Here is a 17,573-nt window from a genome sequence, read left to right as displayed (position 1 = left end):
CGCAGGGCCCCTTGATGTGAATTTAGCAACTGCAGGTGTAGGTTTTGTGCCAACAAAGGTTTGTTGAAACTTAATGCAGCTGATGGTTTATAACTTGTTTCTGCATACTTGATCACATCAAGTCCCTCCTTTGGGTTGATTAGGACTCCTGGATAAGGAAAATCATCGCCTAACACTGATTGTTCATCGGATATAATGATAGCAGCAACAGCATTTGAGTTCGCAATGAGAGACACCATATCATACACTGTGGAATTCTTATTCTCACAAATAATGATAGAGTTATTGGGAACTAGCGATAACTGCCCAGCTGAATCGCAATTAGAGATTTCTTTGTTGTATAGAAGAGGAACATCTTCCACGAAGGCTTTTGCAGGGAACATAGTTTAGCCAGTGAGGCTTAGCCCGTTACCCAAAATCAAGTTCCCACCTAGTGTTCGATCAAGCTTTACAAGAATTCTATTGAAGAGCTGCAGGGCTCCATTCAGGGTGTGCACCTTTTAGAAGAGCTGCAACACCCGAGGCAAGCCATTGAGGTTCCTGAAATTATTTTGAAATCGCTACACAATTGTATGTTAGGTCCAATAATAGATGAAGGATCATTTTGAATCCATGAAGCTAAGACTAATGTCCCAGGTGCCATTATGTCTGGCTTTAGAATACCCGGACAACTAGGTGAAGGTCCCCTTGAAGAATATGCAGCAACCGCGGGTTCAGGTTTTGTGCCAACGAAGGTTTGTTGAAAAGTGATGGTAGCCGAAGGATTTGAACTTGTTTGTGCATACTTGATCACATCAAGTCCCTCCTTCAAGCTAATTACAATTGCAGGATAAGGAAAACCATCCGTGAACACTGATTGTTTATCGGATATAATGATACCAGCGATAGCATTTGAATTGGCAATAAAAGATAACATACTAGTAGCTGATAAATACTCATTTTTGCAAATAATGATCAAGTTTTTGGGATCTCGAAATACCTTCTCAGCTGAATCGCAAGTAGAGATTGTTTCGTTGTAAAGAAGAGGAAGATCGTTCACTAAGGCTTTTGCAGGGAACGCGGTCCAGCCAGTGAGGTTTAGCCCGTTACCCAAAATCAAGTTCCCGCCCAGTATTCTCAACTGTGCCTGCTGCAACTGTTAAGACCTATGGAGTACCATTAAGAAGAGACCCGAGACCAGGGCCTGCATTTCCTGCCGAAGAATACCAAATATACCTTTTCTCATAGCTCCAAATGAAGCTATATGTAGAGAGATGTAATTTGTGAAAAACTATTCCATTCAGTTGTATTCAAAAGATCTGTACAATGACACTATATATATACATCATCTAATATCTATCAGCTGTAACTAACTTTACAAAGATGAAAATACTTTTCTACCCCTGTACTACTATCCTCTATCTAACTAAGAGCAAGTAGACTTAATACCCTCCTTCAAATGGGCAGGGCTAAACAGATTTAGCACTCCCAATTTGCGTAATAAAAATTGTAATCTAGCAGCAGACAAATGTTTCGTCAGGAGATCTGCAGGCTGATGAGCAGTTGATAATTATATAGGTTGAACAAAACCTTCCTTGACTTTATCACGAATAAAGTGGCAATCTAGTTCTATGTGTTTTGTTCGCTCATCAAGTACAGGATTATCAGCTGATGTGTTATCACAGTATAATGGAATTGGACGTGGAACTTGAAACTTCAATTCCGTAAGTAAGTTACTCAACCAAGTAACTTCACACAAGGTAGTTGCTAAACACCTGTACTCAACCTCTGCTGAAGATCGAGCTATAAAGACTTTTGAGTCATTGGGCAAGTTGCCCAGTCAGCATCACAGAATGCTTTAAGAGTTAATGAACTAGATGCTGACAAGAGAAGCCCTTGACCTGGAGCAGCTTTAATATATCTAACAAGTTTTAAAGCTGCTTGCCAATGAACATCAGTAGGTGAAGCCAAAAACTGACTCAAAATATGCACATGATACGTTATATCAGGTCGTGTAATCATTAAGTAAATGAGTTGACCTACCAGTCTTCTATAGATTAAAGGATCAGAAAGTACAGTACCAGTATTATCTTTCATTTGATGCTGAGCTTCCAAGTCTCATTGTTGCCATCTTGGCAACAGGGGCAAAAGTCTGAAAATAATCTACTCCGGCAGTCTGTGTAAAACCTTTTGCAACCAGTCGAGCTTTGTATCTATGCAGACTACCTACTACCACCTGATTTATATTTTACTTTATAAATCCACTTACAACCAACAGCCTTTTTGTTTGGAGGAAGAGTTGTAATTTGCCAAGTATGATTTGATTCTAAGGCATTCAGCTCAAGTTGCATTGCCTTACACCAATTAGAGTCTTTCACAGCTTGAGAATAGAATAAAGGTTCTGGAATAGTTACAGAATTTGTAATGAAGGTTTGATAAGTAGGAGAAATTTTTTTAACAGAATCAACCAATTAGATAGGATATTGAACGGAACACAGATTTAGACGAGTTTGTTTTTGAACAGTGGAAGGAATTCTAGTATAATCTGAGAACTTGGCAGGAAGAACTCTTGTTCTAGTTGGCCTAGCTTGTTGGACTGGACCAACCGTTGAGTCAGAATTTGAGTGGGAATGGGACACTCTATGATGTGTTATCTCAGAAGAAGACACTGGAAGATCATTGGGCTGAGGAGAAAACTCAGGCATATGACTAAAGATATTAAAATCAGGTGGAACCTCAATATTAGGAGATTTAGGATCTAACTCATCTATGATGGAAGTATGTGGAGGAAACATTAATGTAGAACTAGAACAGAGGTTTTGTTAGTAAACACTGTTTCATAGAAACATACATCTCTAGAAGTAAACATATGACCAGTATCAAGTTTCATGAGTTTGTATCCTTTCTGATTTTGAGGATAACCTAAAAAAATGCACTTAACAGCTCGAGATGCAAATTTTTCTTTCCTATGAGACAAAGTGGAAGCATATGACAGAAAACCAAACACTTTTAAGTGAGTATAAGAAGGTGATTTATGAAACAACATCTCATAAGGTGACATATTATTAAGAACAGAGGATGGTGTTCAATTTATCAAATAAGTTGTTGTAAGTAAACAATATTCCCATAAATGTATGGGAACATTTGATTGAAATTTAAGAGCTCTAGCTATAGATATGATGTGTTTATGTTTGCGTTCCACCCTCCTATTTTGTTGAGGAGTCTCTATGCAAGAATTTTGGTGAATAATACCAAGTGAAGTAAAAACAGAATTTAGTTCTTTATTAAAGAACTTTGTGCCATTATCAGACCTAATAGTCTTGACTTGAGCACGAAAATGATTCTGAATATAAGCAAGAAATTTCTGAAATATAGAACAAACTTGAGATTTATTGCTCAAAAGAAATGTCCAGGTGCACCTGGTACAGTCATCTACAATTGTGAGAAAAGAAGTACATGTACTATAGGTTTTATGCCTATATGTTCCCCACATGTCATAATATAACAGTTCAAATGGTAAAGCAGCATGACTATTGCTTGAAGGAAAAATTGACCTACTTTGCTTAGCAAAGTGACAAACATCACAAGGAGAGTTTGTACAAGATTTGACATTACAGCTAATATCTGGAATTTGACTAAGTGACTTAAAAGACAAATTTCCTAATCTTGAATGCCAAAGAATAGAAGAGTTGACATCAGGACTGTTGACAGTATTGCAGACAGAAAGAAGATCTCTGTTATTGACAGGAAACAGAGTTGATGAAATCTGAGAAGATACAGGGAGAAATAGTTTGTAGAGCTTGCCATTGAGCTTACCAATCCCCAATATTCTCTTCTGTTTACAATCTTGAATTACGCAGAGATTGGACAGAAATTGAAACACACATTTCAGATTAGAAGTGAGTTTACTAACAGAAATGAGATTGAAATAAAAATATGGCACAAGAAGAACATCATAAAGAACTATTTCTGAAGACAATCTTAAGGTTCCTTTCAAATAAACTTTGGTATGAGTACCATTTGGTAAGCAAATGTTAACATCACATGGCACGATATCAGAAAGTAATTCATGAGAGCAAGTGATATGGTCTGTTGTACCAGAGGCAACAATCCAGTCGTTTGAGGAATGACAATTAGTAAAACAAATAGATGTCATATAGGAGCACAAGTGAGTGATAGATGACTGAGGTGGTTCATTAGAAGATTGAGAAACCTGATTCTGATTTAGAATAGAAATGAGTTGTTGATATTGTGAGGCAGACAATGCAGGTACAACAGATTCACCTCCTTGATTAATTGTATCCATTTGATCACTTCCACTAACACTTCTAATAGGTGCCTGAGAAGAAGTTGCAACTTGCGCAATCACCTTATTTTCAAGCTGAGAATTCTTAGAGAAACCAGATGCCAATGTATTCTTGGATTTTTGTGGAAAACCAATCAAATGATAACAGCATTCTCTAGTATGATTTTTTCCATGACAATAGGTACACTCTAGGTTATTGTGTTTAAAACCAGGTTTCTTGAATTGGTCTTTCTTCTTATAGTCATTTGTGTTCAAAAGAGTCGCATACTCGATAGTAGGCTGTGCGAGATGCACATAATTGTGCTGCCTTTCTTCTTCCTGAACTAGCGAAAGAACACTAGAAAGAGAAGGAATTGGATTCATCATCAGTAATTGACCACGAATGTTAGTGTAGACGTCATTCAATCCCATCAAAAATTGAGTAACTTTCATCATCTCATCATGTGTTTCTAACTGTTGTTTTATCTTGCAAGAACAAGTACAAACACACCTAGGCACACTTGAAGCATTTAGCAAATCATCCCACAACATCTTGAATTTTGTATAATATCCTGGTAAGAGTATCCTGAGTTAAAACGCTCAATGCTTTCTTGAGTTCAAAGACACGAGGACCATTGCTATGCGAGAAACGAACATGAATATCAAACCACACATCTGTTACCAGTGTTATATAAACCAGACTTGAACGAATCTCAGGAATAATAGAATTTAGAATCCACGTAATTACCATATCGTTGCAACACTGCCAATAAGCAAAATAAGGAGATGTCTCACCAGGAATTCGAAACTTTCCGGTGACAAAACCAAGCTTATTCTTCGCAGAAAGAGCCAAAGACATCGAACGCTTCCACTCATTGAAGTTTTCTCCATTTAACGCTGAAGAGACAAGAATTTGACCAGGATGATCTGATGAATGCAATTATAGTGGATGACTTGCTTCCAAAACAAGAGAATGAAATACACTTTCATGATTAGAAGCCGAATCAAGAGTTTCGTTATCTGTTTCATTATCAACAAGTGTTTCTTCAACGTCATCATAACTGTTTGACGAAATGACTCAGAGAAAACATAAGAACTAATGATAAAAGAACTGTCAAATTCAATACTGATAATCGTCTAAATGTCGAAAAACAAAACAATTTGTGAACGAAAGAAGAAATTTGATCGAAAATAGCGAACAAGAAATTTTGGATGAGAGCTTCGATGAAGCTTTAATGGCGGAAACGGTTGTAACTAACTAGAGAGAGAAAGTACCAAGATCATTGCTCTGATACCATGTTGAGAGATGTAATTTGTGAAAAACTATTCCATTCAGTTGTATTCAAAAGATATGTACAATGACACTATATATACATCATCTAATATCTGTCAGCTGTAACTAACTTTACAAAGATGAAAATAATTATCTACCCCTGTACTACTATCCTCTATCTAACTAAGAGCAAGTAGACTTAATACTATAGTTATAGGATCTTCATATAAAGACATGTAACTAAGGCCAAGGGATATTGATATGACATTGACACCATCAGCAACAACCTGATCTATACCAGCAAGAACATCTGAAGCAAATCCTCCGTCATCCCAAATAACCTTATACATGGCCAGTCTTGCTCTTGGAGCCATCCCTCGTGCAGTTCCCGAGGCATAGCCAAAAAATGATGCCCCTTCAACATAGTTTCCACCAGCTATTGAGGAAGTGTGTGTTCCATGTCCTTGAGTGTCTCTACCAGAGTTCATACTAATGGTTCTCTCAGGATATGAAGCGCTAAGGCCCTTGGTAAAGTATCGAGCTCCAATCAGTTTCAAGTTACAATTTGAAGCGCTGAACTCTTGTCCCACTTCACAAGTCCCATTCCATCTCGAGGGAATCTCAGACATACAATCATCCTTGAAGCTTGCACTCTCGGGCCAAATACCAGTGTCAATAACACCAATAATGACATCCTTCCCATAATCAGAGGCCACCATAAGCCTGTTGTAGGATTAAGAGAAAAAAACTCATACATATGGGTGGTATGAACTATGGCCTTTTTATCATCGTAAGCTGAGACAAATCCTGGAGACTTCTTTAGCGATTCCAATTCATCTATACTTAGCAACGCAGAAAAACCATGAACTGCATGATCATAGTTGTAGAGAAGAGATGGAGAGGACAAATGATTTTCTCGACTTGCCAGAGTTGATGGTGGTGGAGTACCAAATGTGGTGGCTAGAAAAAACCTTTGGCATTAAGGCTTTGTCCATGTGAACAATGCAAGTAGACCTATCATTTCCAGAAACTAAGATAGCTTGAAAAGCCAACCATGCAAATAGGAACCAAAAGTTAACTCCACATTCAAGCCCCATTTTTGCAGAGTTTTGGTAAGTGAAACTGATCTATTCTACACAAGTAAATGTTCATTATAAGCTGATTTGGTGGAAAGAATCCGTCTAAGAATAAACATCTACAACTGATTTTATGCTCGTTATGTGAGATAAATGATCTCTTCAATTACTTTAAGATTTCAGTTTTTATTCTACAATTACATATAAAAGACCTTTAAAACTATAGAAACACACAAAAATCTCTGGTGGTGTTCCTGTCTTAACTTCAAATCATATTTATTCTAAGGTAGTGCAATCTCTGTTTTGCATGTATGATGAAAATATGTATGATGAAAAACAGTCATTTCAATGTTTTGCGCAAAATCACAGTTTTCGGGGTTCAGATCAAATAAGACACGAATCAAAATGAGTACTCAATCACTGCATCTAAAGGCTATCACAAAATGATAGACTTCATCCTAAACTGCAAACTGAGTTATGCCATACTTGAGTCTCCAACCATTTACTGTGAAGTTGTCGAGGAAATTTGGACTACAACAGTGTTCAATTCAAAGGACAATACCATTACCTTCACTCTCAAAAGTAATGAACATTGTATTAACTGTGATATAATTGAAAAATGCTTTAAATTGCGCGAAATAACACACTTGCTCCACAAACAGACACTAATGTGAGTAACATGCTAGTTTCTATGGGCTATGCTCTTACTGCCACTAAGTTAGGTGATGTTAGGAGAATGAGTCTTAGGAAATAATGGAGCTTTCTATGTGATTCCTTTATTAAGGTATTTTCTGCTAAAGTTAGCAACTTTGATGTCGTAACTTATTCACTTGTTAACATGCTCTATATGCTTTTAAGTGATAAGTACTTTAATTTCAGTACTTCAGTCATGTATGAATTAGGGAGTAAGTTAGGAAATATAAAGAAGAGGTCTAAGAACATATATTATGCTAGATTCTTTATATTAATAGCTAATTTAGTGTCTAAGAATCTCTGAATCTTGAACCCAACAAACAAGTTAGATTATTGGGTCCAAGAGAAAAGAGTTATTGCTGACCTGAACAGGGCAAATCACCACAAGGATGTTCCTCTTGTTTACATGTCAATCATGGAACAACCTCGGGTAAGTGATGTAAATGTTTTTGTCCCTACTACATCTCAACCACCTATTTCTTTGCAATGAACTATGGCCATGACACCTGTGACAGTGATCAAACAGGTGCCTACCCAAGACACAAAACCAAAAATCTCAAAATCCAAGTCAAAAAAAGCCCCCTCTAGTTTCTCTCAAAAGCAACTATTGTAAAATCCACTAAAAACCAAGAGGGGAGTGTGAAGGGAAGTAAGTCTGGTGATGGACATGATGAACATAAAAGAAGCCCTAAGAATAAGGATGGAGAGGTGTGTGTAACCAAACCTAGACACATTGTAAACTACCGGCGGGCTTCTAAACTATTTGACTACAAAACTTTGCCGGGCTAACAAAAAGTAAAAAAGATGAAGATAAGAAAAAAATATACAGCAGAGCCACACACTACCACATACCAAGAAACACGACGCAAGAGAGAGAGAAGATTTAAGTTGATGCAAAAAATACATATCAAGATTTAATAATGCGCTCGAGAAGAAGATTTAAGCCGTAAAAAGGTAAGATATCGACCCCAAATCCTTTTCCCCAAATCAATTATGCTTGTTTTCCTTAATCGAGTATACATGATCTTCTTTGTTCAAGTAACAATTTTGAAATCTCAGTTACTTTCTTTGTAAATATTCAAGTCTTTTTTCATGTTCTTAAATTACGCTAATCCCGTTCATAATTACTGTTCTTATATTTTTAATTTTAGTTATTTAGGTTTAATTTAGTGTATATACATACAAAATAAATAAGATTCAATTTGATTCACCTCTTGCTGGATAAACTACGATAGTCGGCAATAGCACAAGTATGTAGTTGTAATAAATTAGTGACATGTTAGATTGAAGTGTTAAGAGTTGAAACATTTTTGGAGATTTTGGAGCACTCAAATTACAAGTTACAAGTTTATTAAAAGGCACACTTTCTATTACCTGTGTTTATTATCCTTGATTCCTTAATATTATTTACAAATTACAAGTTTATTAAAAGGCACACTTTCTATTTTTATAGATTTATGGGGAGTGAGTTGTGGAATGAGGATGAATTATCATGGAATGTTCCTGACAATGATGTAGAAAAAACATCTGATTTGGATAGGGAATGGCAGAGTAGGCGAGACCGAATGGACACAGGGTTCAATTCTTGCTTCAGTGAATCTGTGTTTATTGGATACAAATGGGATTTTGTTACAGGTGTAACTAGGTAACCAGATCTTTTATGTTTTGAAACACAACCTCATGTTCCATAAAAAACATTACAAATTTTAAATATTTAGCACCTTTCAACTTGGTTTTTATATTTAGCACCTTATATTTGATGTTATGAATCAATTGTGCAGGCTCGTGCTGTATCAGCTGATGGGCTTAGACCAAGTTTAGTGTATTCTATTCAGGTTAACTTTCTTAATTTTTTTTTGTCTTTTTTATGGGTACATATGAACTAGAGCTTTATATGAGTTCTTTAAGCAATCCTGAGGTTTATCGATGGAAAAATATTTTATTTTGTTAATATCAATTTATTTCTCTATTTCATTATTAAATGTTTGTGCAATTATTTCATTACTGCTGCTGCACTAAAGTGTGGTGCTCAGTCAAGCAAGCTGGATATCAATGAGCTGGTATTCTTTTATGACATTGGGTTATGTAGTGTCCATTGAGCTGACTGCTGGTAATTAGGGATAAGATGGTTTACATTTTCTCTATCTAATGACTACAGCAATGCAACGTATTACACTTCTGTTTCTCAAAATTGTAGCTCCATGTACTTGTTAATGTGCTTACATAATTGTAAGATGTTTTGACTGGTTATGTGTACTTGTCCTGTGAATTCTTTACATACCTGGGTTACGTAGATACTTGGGTTGGTTATATGTAAATAATATATTGTTTTCTGATGGTAGATCTTGGTCATTATCATTCTTTTTAAGAGGTAATAATTCAGAGTTTACTTGTCCCACTTGCATATCAAGATGTATAACCTGTTTAAATTAGCAACTCAATATGTTTTCTCAAAATTAATAATTACTGCTTGGATCTTATTCAAGATTATGTTATTCCCTAGATTGGTCAAGCACTGGAGATTTCTATAGAATGGTCCAACCACCATCTTTTTGATCCTGGTAATTGTACCCTCTTATTCAATAAATTATTTTGAAGTAAAGTTTACTTATTTTATTTTTCTGGTAATTTACCTAGGTGGTCTAGAAATACTAGATGGATCAGAACCAGAAAAGATACTGATCAGACCTCGTGTTGGCATCGCTTATGCATTGCCGGAGCATGTCAACGCATTGTGGAGATTTGCTATTGCTGGTACCTTCTGGATAAGTGCTCCTAAAAATACCTTTTGGCCACCTTGATGTTTTAGTGTTGACAATAGTGAAATTCTATAGAAAGTTGAGGCTTTGATGAAAACTAAACAAAGGTTTAAATTATTGACTTTCTTGTTTTTAATAAGGTTTCCTCTCTCTATATAGTATATTATGTAACCTAAGTTAAGTAAATATAAATACAAAAATTTAACCTATATTCCCAACAAGATTCAGATTAATTGCTCCCAAATTACATATTGATGCAAGACCAAAAATACAGAAGTCATTGTCAAAGGTTCAATGCTGTTGAATTTGGTGCATTTGGTGCAGGCAGATTCGTTCATCTGTAATAGTAGGACAAATCCCTAAATACATTGAGATTTTCTTGTTCTTGGATTCATTTCAGATACTACCTTCAAGTCAAGTATCATTTTCATATATTTTAAAATGGAACACTCACAATGTTTTACATAAAATGTTTTATTTAATTTTGTTTTGTGCAGCAGTGCATTTGCTTTTGGGGCCGAAAAACTAGTAGTGAGATTTCTTGGCTATCATACGGAGAATGTGATTTCTTGGACAACATTCTTCCACGGAAAGAAAATCACCTCTTCAAGCCTAACTATAGGAAGATTAATAATAATGTCGGGCTACACATGTGATTGCTTTATGTTTAATTTTTAAGTTTGAAGTTTGTACACATAGCTAAATTCTTTTTTGTTGTTCTCTTATACTTAAATTATGAATGTTTGTAAAGATAATGTTGGGACAGCCTGAGAGATGATTTTGATTTGGTCATGGTACTTTTGAATGACAATATTGCTTGGTTTTGTGGCATAAAAAAATTCCTGGCTAGTCTATTCATAAACAATTCCTTTTGTTTTTTAAATACTGTTGGAATTATGTCCAAAAATGTTGCCACTGAGAATTACATCAACCATAAAATATTGCAGTTGGTTCAAAATTGTTGCAATATTTGTTAAATTTGATTATAAATTCATTGCAATTGGACTAGTTAATGTTGTATGTTGCTGTAAAATTAAATTTGTTGCTAAATATTGTCTACTGCAATGGGGTTGTGTTGTTTCTATATATGGTTTAAAACGTTGCTATAGGACCTCTATTGCATCACCACCGGATGCAACGCCAAAAATTTTCATACTTGTTGCCATATTTTCTACTTCAACATAAAAGCCCTTTAGGCAATAAATTTTTGTTGTTGCTATATGCATTCTATGGTGTAGTGTTCCCATTCTTTACATGTCAATCATGGAACAGCCTCAGGTAAGTGAGGTAAATGTTTTTGTCCCTACTACTTCTCAACCACCTATTTCTTTGCAATCAACTGTGGCCATGACACCTGTGACGGTGACCAAATAGGTGCCTACCCAAGCCACAAAAACAAAAATCTCAAAATCCAAGTCAAAGAAAGCCCCCTCAAGTTTCTCTCAAAAGCAGCTAGTTGTAAAATCCACTAAAAACCAAGAGGGGAATGTGAAGGGAAGTAAGTCTGGTGAGGGACAGGGTGAACGTAAAAGAAGCCCTGAAAATAAGGATGGAGAGGTGTGTATAACCAAACCTAGACACACTGCAGTTTCCTAACAAACTGTAGTGATTAATAAGGATATAAGTTCATTACTAGTTTCATCCTCCCAAAAGGATGTTACTATTGAAACAAGCTCTCAACCAAGAGCACATGCCAAGAGGATTAAGGACACAAGCTCACCCTAAACTTATACTAGAAAGAAGAAATCCGAAATACTCGGGGATACACATGGTGCACACACTGTTCAAACTGCAGTCAAAGACTCAGTTACAGTACCTTCTCAAATTCAGATTGATGTGGCTCCAGTAAATGTGGAGTCACAACCAAAATATTTAGTGATAGAAGTACCTCATACGCAAAAATCACCCACAAATTTTCTGGATGTGGACATGATTCACACATTAATTCCTGATTCTCCATCTTTAACTCTCATGGAGAAGCCAAAATCTATAGCAAGTGAGCATCATCTTTTAGATGATTTGTTGGCTCACTTGCCATTTCTTTCTGATTCTACTGAGAATACTGTGCAAAATCTCAAATCAATCACCACAGATTCTACAATAGTTTCTACTCCAAACTCTGTCATTTCTACTATCTCGACGAATATTATTCATCCGTTGACCAGTGATTGTATCTCGACGGATGTGCTTAACAACAATTATCCATTGACACTTTCAACTACTGCTTCGACGGATGTTTCTCATCCGTTGACAATCAGTGCACAACTTGAAATCTCAACTGTTGTCACAAGTACAGATGATTTAGTAGTTGTACAATCACTCTTAAGATTGAGGAAAGGGAGTGAACAGAGTGAGGCTGAGTTGCTCTCAGGCAAAAGGAGAGGAAAAGAGTGAAAACATGCAAGGTATTTCTTCCAGCTTGACAAAAATGAGTGGGTGGAGTCCCACCTTAGTAGGTGAAGGTGAGGGTGTGAGGGTGGGAAGCCAAGGGGAGCCCTTGATGCAAGAAAAGAGAGATTATGAGAGAAAAGCAGGTACAGAAGAATGGAAAGAGCCCATTGTTAGTGAGTTAAGGGATGTCAATGAGGCTGAAAAGAAACAGCTATTCAGCAAGATTATCAAGCTGTCTTAGACTCTGTTTCTTATGAAGCTAAAGCATTTACTCACCATGTTCCAGCTTATCAAGTTCTAGCTGAACAAGACAATGTGGCTTCTCAGAGAATTAAAACGATGTCCGAAAATACATATTACCCTACAATGGTGGTTAAAATACTGATCAACTTATGAATACTAATATTTTATTTTTATGCGTGATCACTGCAATTAAAATTTTGAGTTTATTGAATACGAATGTTCAACATGCGAATCATATATTAAGAAAACAATTACAAAAATATGCATGTTCGGCATGTTTATGCCTAACATATACAAAACATATATCTTCGTGATATATATTGAGTACACGTATTATACATGTGTTTAGTGGGTATATTTGGCAATCCTTCCCACCACTAGATAGTTTGTGTTGAGTTTTCTGAGTAAAAATTAGAAATTCTGACATAACACACATACTAGTATGATTTGTAAAAATTATCTAAATAAATTAACCTGGCACGGGTGATCAACTAGTATATAATAATTAATACATAGCTGACCTCTTATTCAAAATTTTGAAAATTTGGGTACTACACACTATACGGTAACAATCTTAACTTATGTGTATATAATAAATATTACAACTTCTTATCCAAAATTTTATTACTACCGTCAAAACAATTTCAACCGTTAATCATATAAATTTAAAAATAGACGATATTGTATATATTAGAATAAGTGATAAATAATATCCTAATTCAATTATAGATAAAATAGGAAAAAATTACATTATTCTACTATTATCTAACCTAGCATTTTACCTGTGCTACACTTCGAACCACAACCGACCTATAATTATCAGTTGTCTTTGCAAAGAATAAGGATTTGGAGGTTAGGCTACTTATATTTTTTGTGAAATTATGAAAAAATCATGTAAAAAACTTAATCTTGATATTTATTTACTATCTTTTTGTTTTATTTTATAATTAAGAAATTTAATGTTTAGATGTTTAATAAAATAAACACATAAATCAATGACTACCTTAATTTTTCTTAAGCTCTTAAATCTAGATCTTTAAATTCACATTAATAGAAAAAATATTATTAATATTAAAAAAATTATGAAAAATACTAAAGTACGGTGTGTTTTTTCATTATTACACTTTCTTTATCCTTTTTTTCAACAATATAATCCTCCGCCTTTTCTCTCATTCTCCACCCCCATTGTGTCTCTATCATCATTCACCGTCATCATCATCTTTCATCATTTACAGTTTGATATGCTATTTATTTTGCTTTTTGGTGGATTAATGAATTATGAAGTTACATTTTGGTTAATTTAATTCACCTTTATTTTCGCTGATATTAATGGTTTGACAAAATAGTATCATAAAGAAATATAATTTATTTTTTATTGATTTCGATTTCTTAGATACCGGATTGAAATTGATTTTGTTTGTAACATATGCAACCAAAATCAAATCAAAAAATAATGTAACAAATACACTGAATAAACCCCAAAATTAACATTCAAAATAATAATTATTTAAATATAATTATTCAAACATATTTACTATTTTAATAAACATAATTAATATAATAAATAAAATATTAAAATGAAATACTTTATTAGTAAAAGAATTTGAGAGTAAGAAATCGAACAAATCACGTTATGCAGCAATCCTGATCACATGTATCAGGGACATGTTGGTTAGGGTTTTAGCTAATGATTTATTAAACCACTAGGTTGCTAATGGCTACCAATCCTTTATGCAAATACCTGCCAAAAAAATCATACAACAGATTCTTGCACTACGCCATAAGTGCACATAGGCAACGGTTTTTAGCTAGCGTTGCACGAAAAGCGTTGCATTATCTACAAAATTTTCAGTTTATTGCAACACAGTGGAGAAAGCGTTGCAGTACATTGAAGTTACCGTTGGTAATAACTATTAGTGTTGCGCAGCATGCAACAGTAGAGGTCATAGCGTTGCATTAGATATTTTTTTATTTAATAAATGCTGACATGGAAAACAAATCTGAGGTGGCATGTTGGGCCCGTGTGGGACCCACAGTTTCTGACGTAATTTGATGACGTGGCACATGTGGGACCCATAAGTGGTCCCCAGTGATGATGCGGCATCGGTGGTCCCATATGTGGGGCCCAAATGCTGACATGGCACAAGTGAGGCCCACGTGTTGCTTCTATGCAAAGGGCCAAGGATGCAATCACTACCATGCCCTTCACAGCTGGTGATGAATTTGACTATCCAGCTGGTGGTTCTGAGGAGTTTGGGCATGAAGATGATGATGAAGAAGATTTCATGCACACAGGGGGAGAAGCAGGCCCTAGCTCAAGTACAAGCACTCCATCTTGGATGTTTAGCAAAGACTGTGATGAGCACCATTTCAAATCAACTCTCTTTCACATCATTCAACAAAATCAGACAGCTCTTCAAGCCACTACAAATGCCAACACCAAGAGACTTCTTCAAGCTCACATAGAGTCTCTTCAACTGCACCAACTTTAATCTTTAAAGCAGAATCAAGATGTAACTGAGCTCAAGCCAAAAATTGGTCAAGTCAAAAGGGACATTACTGCAAGATTGGAGGCTACCTTTCCTAACACAAAAATGCTAGATATCAACAGACAGCTTAGGAAAAACTATGATCTAGTCAACAAAGTGGACTGTTTGGACACCAGGCTCAAGACCCTGGAAACATCTATTACACAAGTCCACCTCCATCAAGCTCAACAAACTCTGCTAATTCAGAAATTGGTGGCTACACAAACCTCAACCTCCACTCAACTTGATGCTAACAAAAAGGGGGAGAAATACTCTATTATTCCAGTTAGCCAGGAGGAGTCAACAAGTGAGGGGGTGAAAATGCTCAATATACAACTTAGCAAGGTGATTGTTCCAGCAATTGCTTTCACTAAGTCACCAGCCTTTGACGGTATTGATCTGATCAAGATAGCCGCAGCTAAGTTGGAGTCAAATGACAAATTGAAAAAGCTTGATGTAGCAGCAGTTTAGCTAGAGCTAAATAAAAAATGGAAGAAGCTTGATGAAAACATCAAGAAGAAGTTTGTCCTATTGGGAAACAAGACAAGACCTGTACAAGCTTATTAATAAATAATAAAGAAATGAAACTAAACCCCTTAACAACTACCAGGACCTTTCTAGGTTGAATTATGAAAACAAGAACCACTAACTACTTTTATTACAAACCAACATTCAAAATCTCATAAACTTTCTTTATTACAAACCATTGTCTAACTCATTTTAAACTAAGTTTAGCTTTTATTCAAACACATATAATATCTATCAACACTCCACCTGCTTGGCCAACTCAAAGCTTTCTTCCTGGATTGGGATCAACACCTTGGGTATAAGAGGATCCCGAGGCTTGACCCGCTTCTTTACCACTCGTGTTCTGACGGGTTTCATATTCCTTCTTAACTGAAATAATAAGGTGAATAACAACAAAAAGGGGTGAGCCAAAATTGCTCAACAAGTCTACAAAATATACACAATGTTAAAACAATATAAATGAATCTGTATCCCAGGTTTATCTGCAAAGATATATCCTTATAAGAATCAAAAGAAGGCCATTGCTGGCGAATACAAACGAACTACACTGGACTCAAGTTCGCAGCTAGACCCTGCTGATCAGCCAGGATACAGTGCGGATCTATATCTCACTATATAGATCCCGTCGGGCACCCAGGCACTACGGCCCATCTCAAGGATCCGGTTATGTTCCGGTCCTTAGGATTAAGTAACCTTAATCCCCAAAAGTAATATTATCCAGTCCCTGGAATAGCAACCGGAACAATCGGTATACTTTGATATATTCTAATCACAAGAATATATTAATAATTAAGAGAAATAATTGGAATATGAATAATAAATTCAAATGAAAAGAATAATTCAAGAATCGAACTGAGATATGAATAAAGGAGTTAAAGTAATGCAAATGTAATAAGAATCTGAAGAGAATATCACTATTCTGGAAAATAGAATAGAGGAGAAACTTGCCTTATGTGCGACTTACTGTAATTAAATCACTTTCGTCTAACCCCTACTTGACCTGCCTTGCTGGCTTAGTTTCTGTTAGCAAAATAGATTGGTTAAGTCATTTTGTACTTCTGTCGTACCTTAAATCGACTTCATTTTGTTCCTACTATTTACCCATACGTTTATTACCAACTCGAATATTACATATAAACAAGTAAGACTCGATTAACCACATAATACACATAAGCACATAAGCGCATAATCGTTTTTATAGTTAAAATAATTTTTAGAATCGAAATCGACTCGCTGATTGCTCCGTTGATCACCTTCTGCTTCATTTCCCATTTTTCCGGAATTTTTCGAACTCGTCTCGGCATGCATTTCGACTGATAATCAAGCAATCTATAAAATCAACTAATTTCGAGAAGAAATTAGGTCTTCATATTATTTTTAGTGAAAAGAATTCATTTTTCTGAGTCAACAGGCTTTCGTTTCGCTCAATTCAGACTAACGGTTGAATTATTATCAATTAAACACTGATAATTCAATTTATTATTCAATATAAATAATTATTTCTAATTTTTAAATCCCAAACTAATTTTTAAATAATTATTTAAGAAAAAAACCAAGTCAAAATTAATTTTTTTATAATTTTTTGGAGTTAAAATGAAGAAGTTATTATTTATCGAACATTATGTGACTAATTATCGAAATAATTAATCACTTTTTAAATATTTAATAAATAAATAACTATTAAATAATTAATAGATAATTATTTACTAATTTAAAATAATTAATCCCTAATTATTAGGATTAATCACAATTTATTGCAAATATTTACAACTCATCGTTATTTATTTGATTAGATCGATAATTTACAAATAATCAATC

The 17,573-nt window shown here is 35.1% G+C and overlaps 1 long non-coding RNA gene and 1 pseudogene across 1 annotated transcript; one reads left to right on the top strand and one right to left on the bottom strand.

The window, feature by feature from the left end:
* Positions 1-17,573, bottom strand: part of LOC141720134 (subtilisin-like protease SBT3) — a 122,054-nt pseudogene that overhangs the window by 1,309 nt on the left and 103,172 nt on the right.
* Positions 8,767-10,820, top strand: LOC141721748 (uncharacterized). Its single transcript, XR_012574836.1, has 4 exons — positions 8,767-8,951; positions 9,088-9,141; positions 9,810-9,867; positions 9,944-10,820. It is a non-coding gene; the product is annotated as an uncharacterized LOC141721748 (long non-coding RNA).

This window comes from Apium graveolens, chromosome 4 (assembly GCF_009905375.1).
Source record: "Apium graveolens cultivar Ventura chromosome 4, ASM990537v1, whole genome shotgun sequence".
NCBI lineage: Eukaryota > Viridiplantae > Streptophyta > Magnoliopsida > Apiales > Apiaceae > Apium > Apium graveolens.
The sequence above is the reverse complement of the archived record's forward strand: the minus strand, read 5'-3'. Positions and strand labels throughout refer to the sequence as shown.